General features: G+C 37.4%; 1 protein-coding gene across 23 annotated transcripts in view; it reads right to left on the minus strand.

The window, feature by feature from the left end:
- The window catches only part of LOC110477604 (uncharacterized), a 282637-nt gene that overhangs the window by 257105 nt on the left and 9720 nt on the right, over window positions 1-15812 (minus strand). For 2 of the 23 annotated variants that reach the window (XM_085587278.1, XM_085587277.1), the window contains exon 1: window positions 1612-1887. The exons of the other annotated variants lie outside the window; for them this stretch is intronic. The gene's annotated coding sequence lies outside the window, so the exon portion shown is untranslated. Of the gene's footprint in view, window positions 1-1611; window positions 1888-15812 lie in introns of those variants that run through there. 23 annotated transcript variants of the gene reach the window in all.

Here is a 15812-nt window from a genome sequence, read left to right on the forward strand (position 1 = left end):
AAGAATCCTGTGTAGCTTTGGAAACCAGTTAGAAAAGTGTCTGCCAAGAATGGTTTAGTTAGGTTCCATACATAAGACAATTTCTTGAATTTTTTCCCAGACTCTTTTCCACTTATCTTACAGTACTCATAAACCACAAAAGTAGCTGAAAATATAATTTTTACCAAATCCTGTGAAACCTATTAAATAAGTCAAGATTTAAAGTTACTTTTTCTCAAAATTTTATAAAGCCAGAACACTGTCTAAGCCAAACAGATTGAGTTATGTCCCTGTCCCATTTTTATTCCAAGGGGTAATAGCACTTTTTTAGCTCTCTTCCTAAACCTTCTCCTTTCTCTTCTGAACTTTCAGCTGCATGAACCAAACATGAAACTTCACTGCATGTGCCTTTGAACTTATGGAATGAGAATTAACCTTCTCATAAAGGATTACAGCATCAGGTCAAAAATCCCCATACATTATAAAAATCTGCACCAATAGCCTGAAGGAGTTATTCCAACACATGAAGATACAATGGGGAGCAATCCTAATTCTTGAGAAGTATTACATACTACTTAAGGAAATGAAATAAAGATCCCTCTCCTAATAACCTCTGTCCATGTCAAACTAACAGTATGGTCTCATGGTTATCTTTAATTGGAATTCTCTGTTCCAGCCTCACACAAGTGATTTCCACATCCTGACAACTGCAGGTTCAATTACCATGACAACACAGACACATAATTATACACATGCCTTGAAAGCCAATGTGGAGGAGCAGAAAGCATCCAGAGAACTTTGTGTGCATTACCTGCGTGCTGGACAAATACACACCCTGAGTAGAGTGCAGGTTTTTTAAATGTATTTTTACAAGGGTTCATAACAGTCAGCAAAATATTGAATTAAATTTATTTGAATTCAACAAAATGTAAGTTAGACAACAAGGTTACCTCAAACATAATTTTATCCTACTCCATGAGAAAAACCTCAAGAAGTTAACAAAAAAAAAAACCCCTTTTCTATGCAGCTCAGATTTTGAATAGAGATTTCATAAAATTATAAATACTTCTAGGTTGTTTCAGTCAGTGTGCCCATTTAGTGCTAATTTTTTATCCATATGGTGTTATCAATAAATATTGCAGTTATCAGCTATTATCAGTTGTGGCAGCTTCTAATGTAATAAAAGACACCTTTGGAGGGCTGAAGTCACCAAACTCATTAAGCAGGACACTGAAGTTGGCAGCTTAGCTGGGCATTAGTTTCAGCTCTTGAGCAGGGAGGACAGTATATTACTGCACTTGTGAGAAATCAGGCCAATTCATCACATTCTATCAGTGCACTGCTCCTCACTGACATAGTGTTTTGCAATGTAGGAAAAAAAAAAATCATTTTTGCTGTAAAATGTCAAAGTGAAATGGAGTTATGACTTCAGAAACATAGGAGTTGCCACTGACTATTTTCCATAGAAAAAGCACCCACTTTTTCCAGCTCTGGTTTGTCAACACAAGGAATTTGGCCACTGCTCCCAGAATCAGAGCAGAAGCCATCAGCATCGGTGCTTGGCACCAATGGCTGGTGGATGGGAGCTGACTGTCACTGTTCATTTGTTATCTTACTGTAAAACTTTCATACCTTCTCTCTGTGAGTTCTCATGATCAGCTCCTGGCAGCACTGACTCCTTTTCTCTTTCTTCTCTTGGCTGGCTGACTTCTTCCTGTCCCTATCACAAACACCTCACCCCCTCTGTCCCTCAGCACATCCAACTGACTCCAACCCTCTCTCAACCAGCTAACCAACTATTTCATAACTCCCATCCTTATTGGACCATCTTTATTGGACACAGCTGTGCCCTATTAAAGGCAAGGCTGTTCCTGTCTTTGGTAATTAGTACAGCTGCAAATCCTCAGGGGTAAGATTGCCTTCAGCATTATCTCTGTTCTACAATCCACCCTCCCACAAGAAGCTCCTTGTTGGTGACATTGAAAGCTCACCAGTACATGGCAGCAGCTATGATATTCCTACTTTCCTAAACTGTTGTCCTAAAGGAGCTTGAGCAGGTAGTAAACCTGAACTAGAAATAGGAAATAGAACTCACCTTGCTGATGTCAAAGAGCAGCACTTACATTATTAAATGGATAAGAGTATTCATATGCCTTACTTGTCCACAAGAATAGAATGAATGTGTTTGAATGCCCTTCAGAAAATGAAGGGCATTATATAAAATATATATATATATATAAAATATATATATATAATTATATATAGAAAAGAAAATCTCACACAGGTATGAAAACATTAAACACACACTTCCACTGGGGGAGTGGAAAATAACACTTAAAAAACTTTCTGTAACTCTAGGTTCAAGAGTTTGCAGGTCCTTTGGAAATTTCTTAGATTACCAAAGCAAACATAATCCTTATGAAGAAAAAACAGAATAAACAAATAAACAAAACAAAACCCAAAACAGAAAAAACACCACAAAATAATCCCATTAAACTTTCTGACTCCTTCTGGTATTGAAATTCATCACACATGAAAACTCTTTTTTCCTTCCTACTGGCACTGGTCTTTTCCCATGTCCTCTCTAAGGAAATCCCAGCCAAAGAATGACAACAGGGTCTGCAAAAGAAATTGCAAAGTCTGCTTTCCTTTTTTTTTCATAGTATTTTTTATTCTTACTATTTAAAAAAAGAAATTTAGAACAGAATTTCTATCCTTAGTATTCCTCTGGATCTTGAGCATCCTCCAAACATTTTCACAGCATATATTAAAGAAATAACACACATTGGGATGGTTGTATTTATAGCAGTCGTTATCATTGAACTCTAATTCCTCCACAAAGACTGTGTTAATGTTTCTTTGAACAATTTCATCACATTGATGAATTCAAAAGATTTTGCTGGTTTTTAAATTGTGACTGGAACAGTAGTTTGACATCAGAATGATGAATTTAACCATCTTTCTGATTACCATGCCAAATTTTACATTCCCTGGGCACCTGAGGTAATGTCTGTTCTTATCCCATAATCCATAAAGCTTCAGTTATTTCTGTTACTAATCTTTTATGAGAAAGGTTTTGATCTCCAGTAGATTTCTGCATCATAAAAGAGGCCTGTTTTCCTTGCATGAAGAATTCAAGGGTTAAGAACAGGCAAAGAAATGTTTGATCTGAAGATCTTATGCCCAACTTTGTTTTTAAATTTTTCAAGTACATAAAACTTTTAAGGTACTTGGAAGTAGCATGCCTAATTATAATTATAGACATGGTGTCTCTATCAAGAACAGAGACAGAAAATAGAATCATGGATCACAGAATACGCTGAGTGGAAGGGACCCCACAAGGATCACTGAGTCCAACTCCTGGCCCTGCACAGACACCCCAGAATTCACACCCTCTGCTCCCTGAGCCCTGTCAGGCTTGGGCTGTGCCCACTTCCCTGGGGACCCTGCTCCAATGCCCAACCACTCTCTGGGTGAAGAACATTTTAAGAACATTTTCCTTGCGTCCAGCCTAAGCCTCCCTCATCTCAGCTCCAGGCCATTCCCTCAAGTCCTGTCAGTGGCCACCAGAGAGAAGAGATTGGTGCCTTCCCCTCCACGTCCCTTGTGAAGAAGCTGCAGAGCCCCATGAGGTCTGAAGTCAGTCTCTTCTCCAGGCTGAACAGACCCAGTGGCCTCAGCCACTCCTCATACATTTTTTTTACATACATATATTTACCTCATACAGCTTCAGCTCCTTCAAAAACATTGGGAATTTTTTTCCTGGCCTCCTTTCAATATCACTGTGATGGTACCTCCTGCCATCATCAGCTATAATGATAATTCCTAAGGCCACCCCTCCTTCCTATGTAACCAAGCTTTCAAAATAAGCATTAGGTTAGAAAAACAATTCCTTTTCAGCTTAGGGAAGGAGAGAGCAGCAGCACCTGTACAGAGTGTGGGTGGTGAGGGCAGAGAGGTCTACCTGGACACCACTGGTTCCCACTAGCCACAACCAATCCCAAAAATGAATTCAAGAATGAGTAAAACATTGCCTGGAGAGGTTTTCCTCCCAGCACTGAGGAAAAAGAGGTAGAGAAACAGCCAGTACACATGTCAGTGATAACTGGGGAGGAAGAGGTGCTGTGGGACTCCTTTTCCACCCCTGGGACACGGGGTTGTCCCCTTGCAGACCACATGGGATCAGACACCCACATGCACACCTGGCACCTAAACAGCATTCCCAGCAGGGTCAGGCTGTACCTTTGGACAATTTTAATGGGATAATGAATTCAAAGGGTTTTGTCATTTTCTGTGCAGTGACAAAATCACCAGATTGCTTGATGTCACAACAGATAATTTCACCAGCTACCAATCAATCATTTGTAAAAGTTCATGTTCACTGGGAATTATAGAATTATAATGTGCTTGTCAGAGATCTCTGGTAATTTTACTATGCTGTCAAAAAGGTGTCTTGGATGGGAAACTGCTCAGGTAAAATTGCATTTGGCAAATGTATTAAATCAGCATTGCCAAGAAAACTTGGCACCACTGCATTCATCATGGGAAGGGGGGCTGTGGTCCCTTCCTGGCAGCTCCACTCTGCTGCTCCTAACCTCCCCACAGGTTTCCCCCACCCCAGCCTGGGTCCCTCCCCAGCCTGCAGCCCTCCCAGGACAGCTCTTCATGTCTCCAGGATAAACTTGGTCCAGAACACACCCTCCATGGGCACACAGCTCACTCAGAGTGCCAGACTGCTGGATATTCCCTGAATGTACCTCACAAGCCTTGAACAGAAAAATTTAAAGTGTATCTCTAGCTGATGCTGAAAAGTAAGGTCCTTTATTTTCTGCCATCCTTCTCCACTACTCTGAGACAAGATTTTACAACATGGAGAGCTAGTAGATTGTGGTCTGAAGTAAATCCCTCAAAAGAACGGTGTGGAAGACTACAAAGACAACTTGCCAGGGTATTTATCTCTTCTACTTAAGCCTAGAAACACAGAATAAGTATATATATATATGTATGTATGTATGTATAGCTTCCCAAAAGGCTGAAAATAGTAATAGGCAATCCCAGTGGCTGGAGATGCTGCCTGCAGAGAGTGTGCTCCTGTTCTGAAATCACAGAGGAAAGGGAAAGGTCCTTTTGCTCACTGTGTTAGGATTCACTTGAGATTCTTTAAAAAGGAGCACTGCAACAGAACCTGGCAGACTCAAGTGCACTAGGTACAGGAACTGATGGATGAAACCACAGCACAAAGCATTGCCTTGAGAAAACAGATCTCAGAATGGTTCAGCACAACAAATAAGGACAGGTCAGGAAAAATAAAAGGACTACTGCTGACAAATGATATGAAATCAGAAAAATGTATGTCCTCACTCTAGCATGGCTCCCTTTAATGTATAGGCATAAATGGAGCAATTAGTATTTGAACAAAAATATGTTAAAGTGGCATTACACACCTCGCATAATAAATGATCACAGCAAATATGTTTTTTTTATCTATGCAAAAACATAACCTCAAGAATATGCACTTCATTATCCAGCTAGAAGTTTAGGCACTGTAGTTTGGAGATATACTAGGAACAAATTTGATTTAATAGGAAAAAGTATTCAAATGTTATGTTTGTCAAAGACATGGGAAGCTTCAATAAATCATGTGAATTGCTTCTAATTATAAAATTTAAGAAGATACTGGTACAGTTAATCAGCAAGATCCACTGAATACACAGAATTCCTTGGCCTGGGCCCTATCCTCACTTCTCTCCACAAACTACTTCTTGCCTCAAAGATAAATATAGAGCCACAAAATTATTTTAGGTACATAACCCTTTGGTTATCATATCTTGGATTTGAAATGAGATTGTGGATCACAAGTTTCTGAAATATAGAGAGATAGAGGGGTTATTCTTTTATCTAAGTATATTTCTAAAAAAAAGCTAATCATTTGTTACCTTTATGTAGTTGAACATGGCTTGCATCTTATTTTCTAGTTCAGCATGTCATTAAAAATAAAGGGCCAAAAGTTCTTCCTTCTGAATTTGGAAAAAAATTATTTTTGCTGTAAAATATCAAAGTGAAATGGAGTAATGACTTCAGAAGTATAGGAGTGGGCACTGACTATTTTCCATAGAAAAAGCACCCACCTTTTCCCAGGACATGAAGCCTTTCACTGGAAACAGTTTGTTGTATGTGATTTATACCAGCCCCCTCATTATAAAAAACCTTTTCATTATGTGCATCAGAACAATTATAGAAATCCAGAATTCTCAGTGTTTTCTTTAGATGAGCTGATGGGCTGGAAAGGTGCTGGAGTGACAGCTCTTCTGGATTGATACAGTACAGAGAATAGCAAAGGAATTTTTGTTTGCACCTTCCCAGGTGTGTAATTTATCCCTGATCCTGACAAGTGCTCATTTCATCACTGGGCTCACGTGGGAAGAGCTCCTGTGTGGGGCTGACCCTCCCCTGTCCCCCAGCACTGGCAGCAAGGTATTTGCTACAGCTGCAGCCTCACATTTTCTCTCATTGCAGGACAGACATAAAAAACTTCTAAAAGTTAAGGTAATTAGAGGACTTGCAGCAAGAAATTCCTGATCATTCAAGCATGCTGTAGTTTCATACCATCTGCACAAGAGGCAGAGTTATGTTCTTCACAGATGCAATTTTTTGTTGTTATTTTTAATTTTGTTGCTATTATTTGGATTTGTTTTCTCTTTTAGAAATATAAGGTACCATTCTGGTGTTTGATACAATATTTGGGGGAAAAAATCTCTATCCCAAGGCACCTCTGTTTTGCTGCCCAATTAAAAAAGTGTTATTTATGGGAGGAGAAAAAAAGCCTTGAATGGATACAAACAAATTACATTAAATTTGTTGAAAAGATTACTCTATTCTTCAATAACAATGCACAGTTTTTACCTTAGAAAAATAATTACAGTATTAAGAACAACACAACCTATATTTACCATAAGGGATGTTTATCAAGACAAAACAATTGGGATCCAGTCTTAAAATTCTCATCTGATGGTAACTGTCACAAAAGAAACAAGCATGAAATATTTCTGGATATCTTCAATCTTCTAATTCACAAGAGATAAGGGTGAAGGAGACAAATAATTTCACACATAAGTGATAAAATTAGAAGATGAAAGGGGAACAAGAAGCAAGAGAAAAGGAGGCAGAAAAGTTAAATTTTTTTAAAACCCTAAGTTAAATTTAAATGATATGTGTAATCTGGGAGACATGAACACTGTGATTCCAAATTTATCATGTGAAGTGTCTAGACACCCTTTAAAAACCTGTACTTAGAGACTTTTGAAGTGGTATTTTTTAACATGGGTGGCCATGGACAGAATACCAGAAAAGGTTTACTGGGTGCAATTTCTTAGCTGTACGTGAAATTCATATTATGTGACTGCAAAACAAAGGGCAGACAAAGCTGGTTCTAGGAAATCTCAATGGGAATTTTAGTCAGTCCTGTTGTAGAAAATTTACTGAATAATGGTATTTGATATTCAGTGTCTCCTGCAAACTGACAGTATTGGAATTTCCCTTCCTTAAAGCATGTATTTGATAGCTGGCCTTCTTTTTGTCCCCCTGCTCATTTATATGTGTGTGGTTTTCCTTTTAACCCCCCACCCTTTTTTAATTTAAATAAAACTCAGGGGGAAAAAAAAAAGTGACAGAAGATCACAGGATGTGAAGATGCCATTCTGGGAACTAGCAAGCAGCCTCAACAGTGAAAGCAGCCAAGTGATCTTTCAAGTGGGCTATTACTGTAGTTGTGGAAGCAGAATAATGAAACTGAACAGAATAATTGGCCTAAATATCTGGTTAGAGGGCTGGTACAGAGAAAAGAGCATGAAAGGCTCCACTAAAACCACAGAAAGGTGGGTGTTCCTGCAATCAGCACAGGAAAAAAGCATTGAAGAAGTCTGTAAACTAAAGAAGAGGGGGAGGGGAAACCACTGGAAAGAAATCCAAGCAGAGGAGGGGGAAGGGGGGAAAAATGCTCACTAAATCTGAAAGTCTAGAGGAAAAGAAAGCAGTTGATTGTATGTGCTGACATTCCAAGGATGGCAGTTGGGAAACAGCAATCAGAGCAGCAGTATCAGGGGTACACACTGTAAGAGCAATATGGGTGGCTCCTGAGATGGAACCCTTTTATGTATTTTTTAAAGAAAGATACAACTTGTATGTGTATATATATATATATATATATATATATATATATATATATATATATATGAAGAACTTCAACTATCACTTCAAAGAGAAGAGACAACCATCCTCTCTTAACTGGTCATTTCCGTCAGCTGAAGATTTATCATATGACTTCTGAATAGTCACCAAACTCAGATGTTACGATCATCCACATCAGCACTTACCTCAGAAAACATCTGAGGATGTAAGATCCAGTTTAACCATGCTCTATATGTGTACATCAGAGATTCTTGCAGTGATTGAGGTGAAAGATTAGGATGCCAGCATTTTCCACACTCTTCCTCTGACTTTTGACTTCTGTAAGTGACCATTAACAGTCCAACCCCAAATATATCCTATTTTCAGTTCTGATTACAGAAACACAAGATGCAGCTAATACTGTTAATGAACAATTATTAAAATGACAGCATCAACAGACAAGAATTAGAATTACATCACACTTTCAAAAAACTATAGTGAGTTATAATCTGTATAAATAGAATTCCCAATTTTAAGTGACAAATGAGAAAATAAGTAGATTTTCGTTGTCTGGTTTTTATTAGAGTTTTATAAAAATCAAGATCCATCAGCAGGAATCCTAATACAAGGGGCATGAGAGTGCCAAGAAACTCAATACAGAGAAACATGTCCCTAAAAAAGAGGAAAATCAATGTAAGCTTCAAGCTTTTCTAACAATCCAGCAAAACTGGCTCATTTAAACTTCAAAATGTCCAGATGATATTTCAAACACTAATCCATATGTCAAAAGTGGAAAAAAAGCAGCTAAAGGAAAGTCGTTAACAAAGAAGATTATGCATTAGTATCACAAATATTGAGAAAGAAATAAATTTCTAGGTAAATATGCAAAATATACAGGAAGAGATAATATCATAACCAGCTGTTATGATTGGGAGCAAAACACGTATTTTCGGGTGCAAAAGTCTTTGTGTAAAGTCCACATATTTATGAAGGCATCTCAATTTTTAAAAATTCTTACACCTAAGGTGTCACTGCTTCACTTATATCAGTATCTGATCACAGCTAACAATGCTACTGGACCAAAACACGAGTGCCCAAGCAGCTCACAATGGACTGGTTAATAGAGACTTAATCTAAAGAGAAATAATTCCAAAGAAAAAGATATTGATATCAGGGTGATACAGAAATGATACAGGAAAGAAGCTGAGATCATGTATTTTCACAAGGATTCTTGGATCAGATTTATTTTATTCAATTGCTGTTGGATATTGCATGTAAGCCTTTTTCATTTGGGCAACCCTACTACCTTACATATATCCTACACACTATTATATTCACAACATCCTGAAGAAGCAACAACTTTCCCATCTCTCTCATTTTTTATGCAGAGAAATTACCAAAAAAAGAAGAAAAACAGAAGAAGAGAAATCCCAGCACCATTTAAATGGCACAATTATCACTGAATTTGATTGAATGGAAGCTCCACCTGAGCGAGTTGAGGTCACACACAAATTCTGTGCTACAGCAAAGGACTGTGCATCATTTTCATAGTACCCAGCACACCCAGGAGTATCTGAGCTTATCTTCTTTTCCATAGCTAATGCTGCCTCTAAAAAGCTTTCTGGTGACTCCTTCACCTCAGGTACCTGGTTGAGAAGAGAAACAAACAAACAGAACTGAGTAATAAAATGCACTGTAGCTGTACTGACCCTGCACACTCCACTGCCATGACTTCTCTTGTCAAGAGGTTCTACTTCCCTCCTGGATCTGCTGAGGGTTTCAAATAATAAAGCTATAAAGTTTAGTAAAATATTTTTTTTACTACAGCTGAAGGAGCTGGAGCCGTTTTGCTTCCCTTTTCCAATACAGCTAAGTCATAATCCACCTCATAAAAGTAAGGTAAAAGCACGGTATGAAATAATTGTATAAAGTAACAAAAAAAATGAATAGGTGTACATTCAGAATTCTTTCAATGGCTCCCTGTTTCTTGTTTGAATTGCAAAGCTTCCTAAAAACTACAAATCCCCAGAAAACTGTTGCTAAGACTACACATCACTTTGACACCAGGTAACCTGCATTTAATCTAAAAATCTCCTGTTTACCTCTGCAGGGTTTGCATTAGTGCCTTGTGCCTTAGGCAGTGATAAAACCAGAACCACTGGGAAGGTATTCTGTAGAAAGGTGATGATCTGGGAAAGCTGATACTTTTGTGGATACACAGTCTCTTTAGCCTTCTCTTTGTAACACAACCAAACACTATTGAAATTCCAAACATGCATAAATAATTTATTTTTAGATAGATCTTTCCCATGTGAGGTTACAACTTAACTAATTAAAGTTTCCAGATACCTGTACAATCATCTGGTCTGACCTCTTGCACTACAAAATCTGCAGTTTCAGCAAGTGGGCAGAATTTCTAGTTAAAATACAGCAATGGCCATACTTCTGAGCCCTGTCATGAAATGAGACAAAATTGAGATGTACAGTGATAGAATACGTCAGTGTTAGTATTCATTTAAATTACTTCCTTATGCTTCTAACAAATATGGGGCAAAAATAAATCACAGACTGAGAGTGCTACTGCATTAATTCTTAGTTTGTAATTTACCAACTCTTAATATAAGAGCAGTCCTGGAAATCAGTCTAGAAAAAAGAGAAAATGTTACATAGAACTGTTATGTAATTTTTTGAATAGGATATTGTAAATAATTAATCCAAATGCAAGACCTGGAAGATCTTTGGCAGGAATTAAACATGAAAAGGAGAGTGATTGGCCTCTATCTTTTTTTAGAAAAAAACAAAAAAAAAAACCCAAAAGACCCAAAGACACCAACACTGACTGCAAAATCTCAGAATTTTTGTAGGGCTTGTACTGGTGAAAGTTCTAAAGATAAAGTGTATGGTGTGTTAAAGGTCTTGTCCAATCTAAATGATTCTATGATACACAAAAAAGAAATTAGGGATAGTTATGAAATTGTTGTCTAGTACCTCTTGTAAAAGAACAGATCATTACATTATTTCAATCCCAGCAGTTTTCAGTCTTCTCTTCAGAGAGCCACTTATATGTATCTGTGCCTCAAAATGAATGTTTCAATAAATTATCATTTTGTCTCTTTGATTAGAAGCAAAATTTTAATAAGGTTCAGTTCAAACCCAAGAACATCTCTGATAACTTACTGCAACACAATAAACTGGAACGTAAATGAGATGCTGAAATACTTTTTAAAAATTAATAGATTTCTACCTGGCTAAATCAAATTATTGCATAAATCATCATTTGCATTCATCAGAAGTTAGTTGTTATCCACTATCACAAAACAATTTTGTCTTCCTGAGCCTCCAGAAACTACTAAAAGTGAAAATAATCCTTGGAAAAAAAAAAAAAAGAAAAGTGAGAATTTCCCCGTGGGACTTTTTTCACAGTTTACTTAGTTTTGAATCCTTTATTGCATAACTCCTGTTTTACTGGCTAAGCAAATCCTGTAGAAAGTTGATTTGAAGAGCCATAAACCAACTTGTCCCTGGTCAAGGCTATCAGTCACCATCACCTTGTTACCTCAGCAGGGAATCTGGGCCACATTCCTGCTTCTCTTGAGATCCAGTTTCCTAATTCAGCAGCTCCAGCAGCAGAGCTGCTCCCACAGAGCGTGGTCACTGTGGCAGTGACAGTCCCACCCCACATCCAGACCCACTGCACTTCTGGAAAAGCATTTCTTCTTTTCCAGGGTGGGAGAAGTGAAGATCAACATTTCAGCTGCACACCCATATAGGTTACATTTGCTTTTTATTTTCTCAGACCATAACATAAATAGCATAGGCAAAATGTTCCTTGGCTGTGAAGTTATTAAAGCTTTAGAGCAGAAGTGTTTAAGTGTGTCCAAGGAACATCAATGATCCATTCTCACCACAACTGAGATCTCCACATTTACATTACTGCAAAGGTTCAGCAGTCAAAATATGCAGCAGGAAGTGAGTAGAGGTTCTGGATGTTTTAATCTTCTGCACTCTTCTGCAGGGGACTATTCCTGTTTCAGGGCAGGAGGGGAAAATAAATATATTCTAAAAGTCTTGGTTAAACACTTATTTTTAATATCGATAAAGACTGGATTTCCCGACAAAAACATGAGTTTTTCTGATTATTTCGAACATCTCATAAAAGTTCTCTCATTTTCAAAGCTTTTCATTTACTTTTTTCCACTCATGCAATCAGTAGATCCCAAATTATCCCTCCCACATTTACAGAATCTTTAAGAAATCTTCTATGACTCAGATGTCTTCTTGGCACCTTCTTCCTTTTCAAGCTACTTGCTTGTACCTCTGCTTCACTGGCTCCATAATTACAAATTTGATCTGAAAATATTTTTTCTCCTTCCTAATATTTTTCTCAGCTTTTCTAGCGAGAAGATTATTTTGCTGATCATTATGCACAACTCTCTTTCCTGTGGTACTTAAACCTACTATGTTTGGAAATCCAGTATGTTAAAAAAAGCTATGAAGGCCAATGTATGCTGTGTATGCACAAATGGGATGTGTCAATTATGGGCATTGCTGACAAAAGAGCAAGATTACAGGGGAATCACTGGGAAGCATTAAGGTACTTAAGACCACAAGTCTCCACTAGACCTCAACAGGGTTTGTATTCCTAAAACTCTTTGGTGGGATTTTGTTTTGTTTTAAATACTACAGCTAGCAATAAACAAATAGTACTTTGTTATACTATAGTCTAACTCAAAATTCATTGTTAAGGTTCAATAGCTTGAAGTAAAATAGGGTTACAAGAAAATATTCCCAACAGAAATGTGCGTAATTTACACTAAAAAATAAACAGAAGGAACTGAAACTTCTGAATATACTGATGTTCATAATTAACTAACAGCAAAACCAAAGGTTCTCTTTGACCATATAGTAGCACTCTTATCCTATTTTGCCTTTTATCTTCCTTTCATAACATAATTGTGGTCTTGTTTTTAAATAAAGACAATATTGGTTTGTAACTTTGTTTTGTTTTGTTTTTAAAACTGCTCTAAGCAGTTTGAAGACATGAACTAAACATGAGTGGTACTTTAGATTTAAAAAAAAATTCATAAAGCAGAATTGCATAACTCTATAAACACAGGGAACACTTAGACAATAACTACAAGGATATGTACAGTAATAGATTCAATAATATTATCTCTTCTAAATACACAAGATCATCAAGAAATCTGCAGGAGTTTCCTAGTAAACCATTTAGGTGTATTTTACTGTATTTTTCCCTGTTCATGTTACTCTAAAAAAATTCAGTAACTTCTATTCATTTTCAGCTAAGACTACAGTGCAATGCTTTCACATAACACAAATTTTTTCTTTTCAAAGTCTCTATGGGAAACCTTAACCCTGACTGCACCTATGTTTCCATCTGGAGTGTGCCAAGTTTCAGGGATTTGGCAGACTTGCATACACAAGAGTTTATTAGCTCTGTAATTAATTTTATGTGCATGAAAGCATAAATGCATATTGGGTACAGATTCATCATCTGCTTTCTATTAATGAAGACAGTGATTCCATAAGATGAAGAAAGAAAGGAAGGAAAGGAAGGAAAGAAAAGAAGGAAGAAAATTATCTTTTCTGCTTTCTCCCTGTAATGGTAGTAGACACTCAGACCAGTGGTTGAAGAGGTGCTGAAAAAAATTAGCTGCTTGTCTCTATTTTGCACAGTACTAAATATTGCATCAACATGTACCACTCAAAATACTCATAATACTCAAAATTTCATCTCTGAAATAAAGAGGTACAAATGCCTTATAACCTCTGCTGCTTTCTGATGCTTTTTTTTTCTGATCGTGAGGCTATCTGGTGTTTAAAAACTCTTTAGTAAAGCAAATAAGCACCAGCATCTGATACCATGAAGTACATAATGGGGAAATCCTTTCCAAGAGAAGTGGAGAACTGGCACTATTCTAAAGAAAAATCATTATCACCATCATCACAGTTCCTGATTACAGATGAATCACCAAGGAGGAAAACATACAACATTTCACAAGTTCTGGAGGTGTTCTACTTTCACTGTTCAGGTTTTTCATTCCACTTGCCACACATTGCTTGATAAGGGCTGAGGTTTTTTTATAGTCTCTTTCATTATCTTTTTCAGAATTATAGGGATTTATTCAATCAAGATTGTTTTGCATTTCCAGCAACAGCCATGCAAATAATTGTGCAAGTTGTGACTTCACCTAGTAACAAATGCTGCCTGCAACAAAATGAGACACTTAACTGGAGACTGACAAATTCCACTATTTTTTCCAATTCCAAGTCATGTTCCAAAGAAGATTTGAGCTGTGGCAGACTTGTTTATTTTAGTTCAATATCTTCTTTAAAGTATTTTTTCAATTTGTCAATGCTATGCATTATTGCCATGTACTGATTTTGCAGGTCTATGCTTAAAATTGTCATGTTCCTGTGAGTTCATTCCAAGCACAGTCACTTGTTTTATTTTATACTGCATCCAGATTTTTTAGTCTATGGCAGCTAATGATGCTGCCTCTTCTCTGAGCTTCAAATACACTGGGGAGTTGCATTCTAAGTCATTATAATATTAGCAAACACACTGAAGATAAAAATTAATTTATATTTCCCAAATCAACTGCATCTGAAAATAATAAGAATTTGGCAATGAATACAATTGCTTCAATAATCTAATCTAGAAATTTCAACACCTGCTATTCCTGAACAAAATTTTGCAAAGCACCTTTTGTTCATTTGCCCATCTCCCATTTTGCACTCTGGTATTCAGTCAGATTGTTGTGAGACATCTGTAAAAATTATCTGCAGCATCTCTATTGCCATAATGCAGAAATCCAGCAGCTCTCCTCATGCAATGCAGAAGCAAAAGCAAGCACCTCTCCATGCTGCACACTAGTGTGCATTTCTGCATGTTTGATAAGGCTTTCAGTAGAGTTGCAGCGAGAGGTATTTCTAGCTGCCATTTGATGGACAGTCTGATCCTGGTTGGTTACTGTAAAACATAATCTGAAACAGAACCATGGCGTATTTTTAACTTCCTGACACACACAGCACAAGCTGCTGCTGAGGAATTTTCCTCTCCCCAAAGTGATGAGCAGACAAGGCACCACTGATGCTGCTCACGCTTTGCTCAGTGGGAGGTAATGCAAAAGCAGCTCAACAACAAATATTATATTAACAGCGTGCTGCTCCTTCTCTCTCTCTCCCATCTCAGGTTCAGAGTTGGAAAGTGATAACAGACAGGACAGGCTGCAGTCTTCTTCAAGCAAAAGGAGTGAAAAGAAGAAAAATCATGTGGTAAGTGATTGCTAGGAGAACAGAATTTACTGAAAATGCACTGGGCTGAAGGTAAATAAATAACTGACCTCTGTAGTCAGTGTGTGCTGAGCAGCTACAGCCAGGAATAGAATGTGTCAGAACAACAAATTAATCTCTCAGTTGTACTGATGTCACTGAGGGTCCTGTAGATTTATAGCTGGTGTTTCTCTAGCTCTGTAGCGTGGATATCAACCTGTCGGTTCATTGATGCTGCACTTACTATGATGCACTTACTACGTGTGGGTGTATTTAGCATCAAGTACTGACAACCAAACAGATTCTATACTTACCTGGCATATGAAACACAGCAAACTATTTCCCCAAATAAAATAGCTAAAAGTTTAAAT

This window comes from Lonchura striata, chromosome 9 (assembly GCF_050655825.1).
Source record: "Lonchura striata isolate lonStrDom1 chromosome 9, ASM5065582v1, whole genome shotgun sequence".
Classification (NCBI taxonomy): domain Eukaryota; kingdom Metazoa; phylum Chordata; class Aves; order Passeriformes; family Estrildidae; genus Lonchura; species Lonchura striata.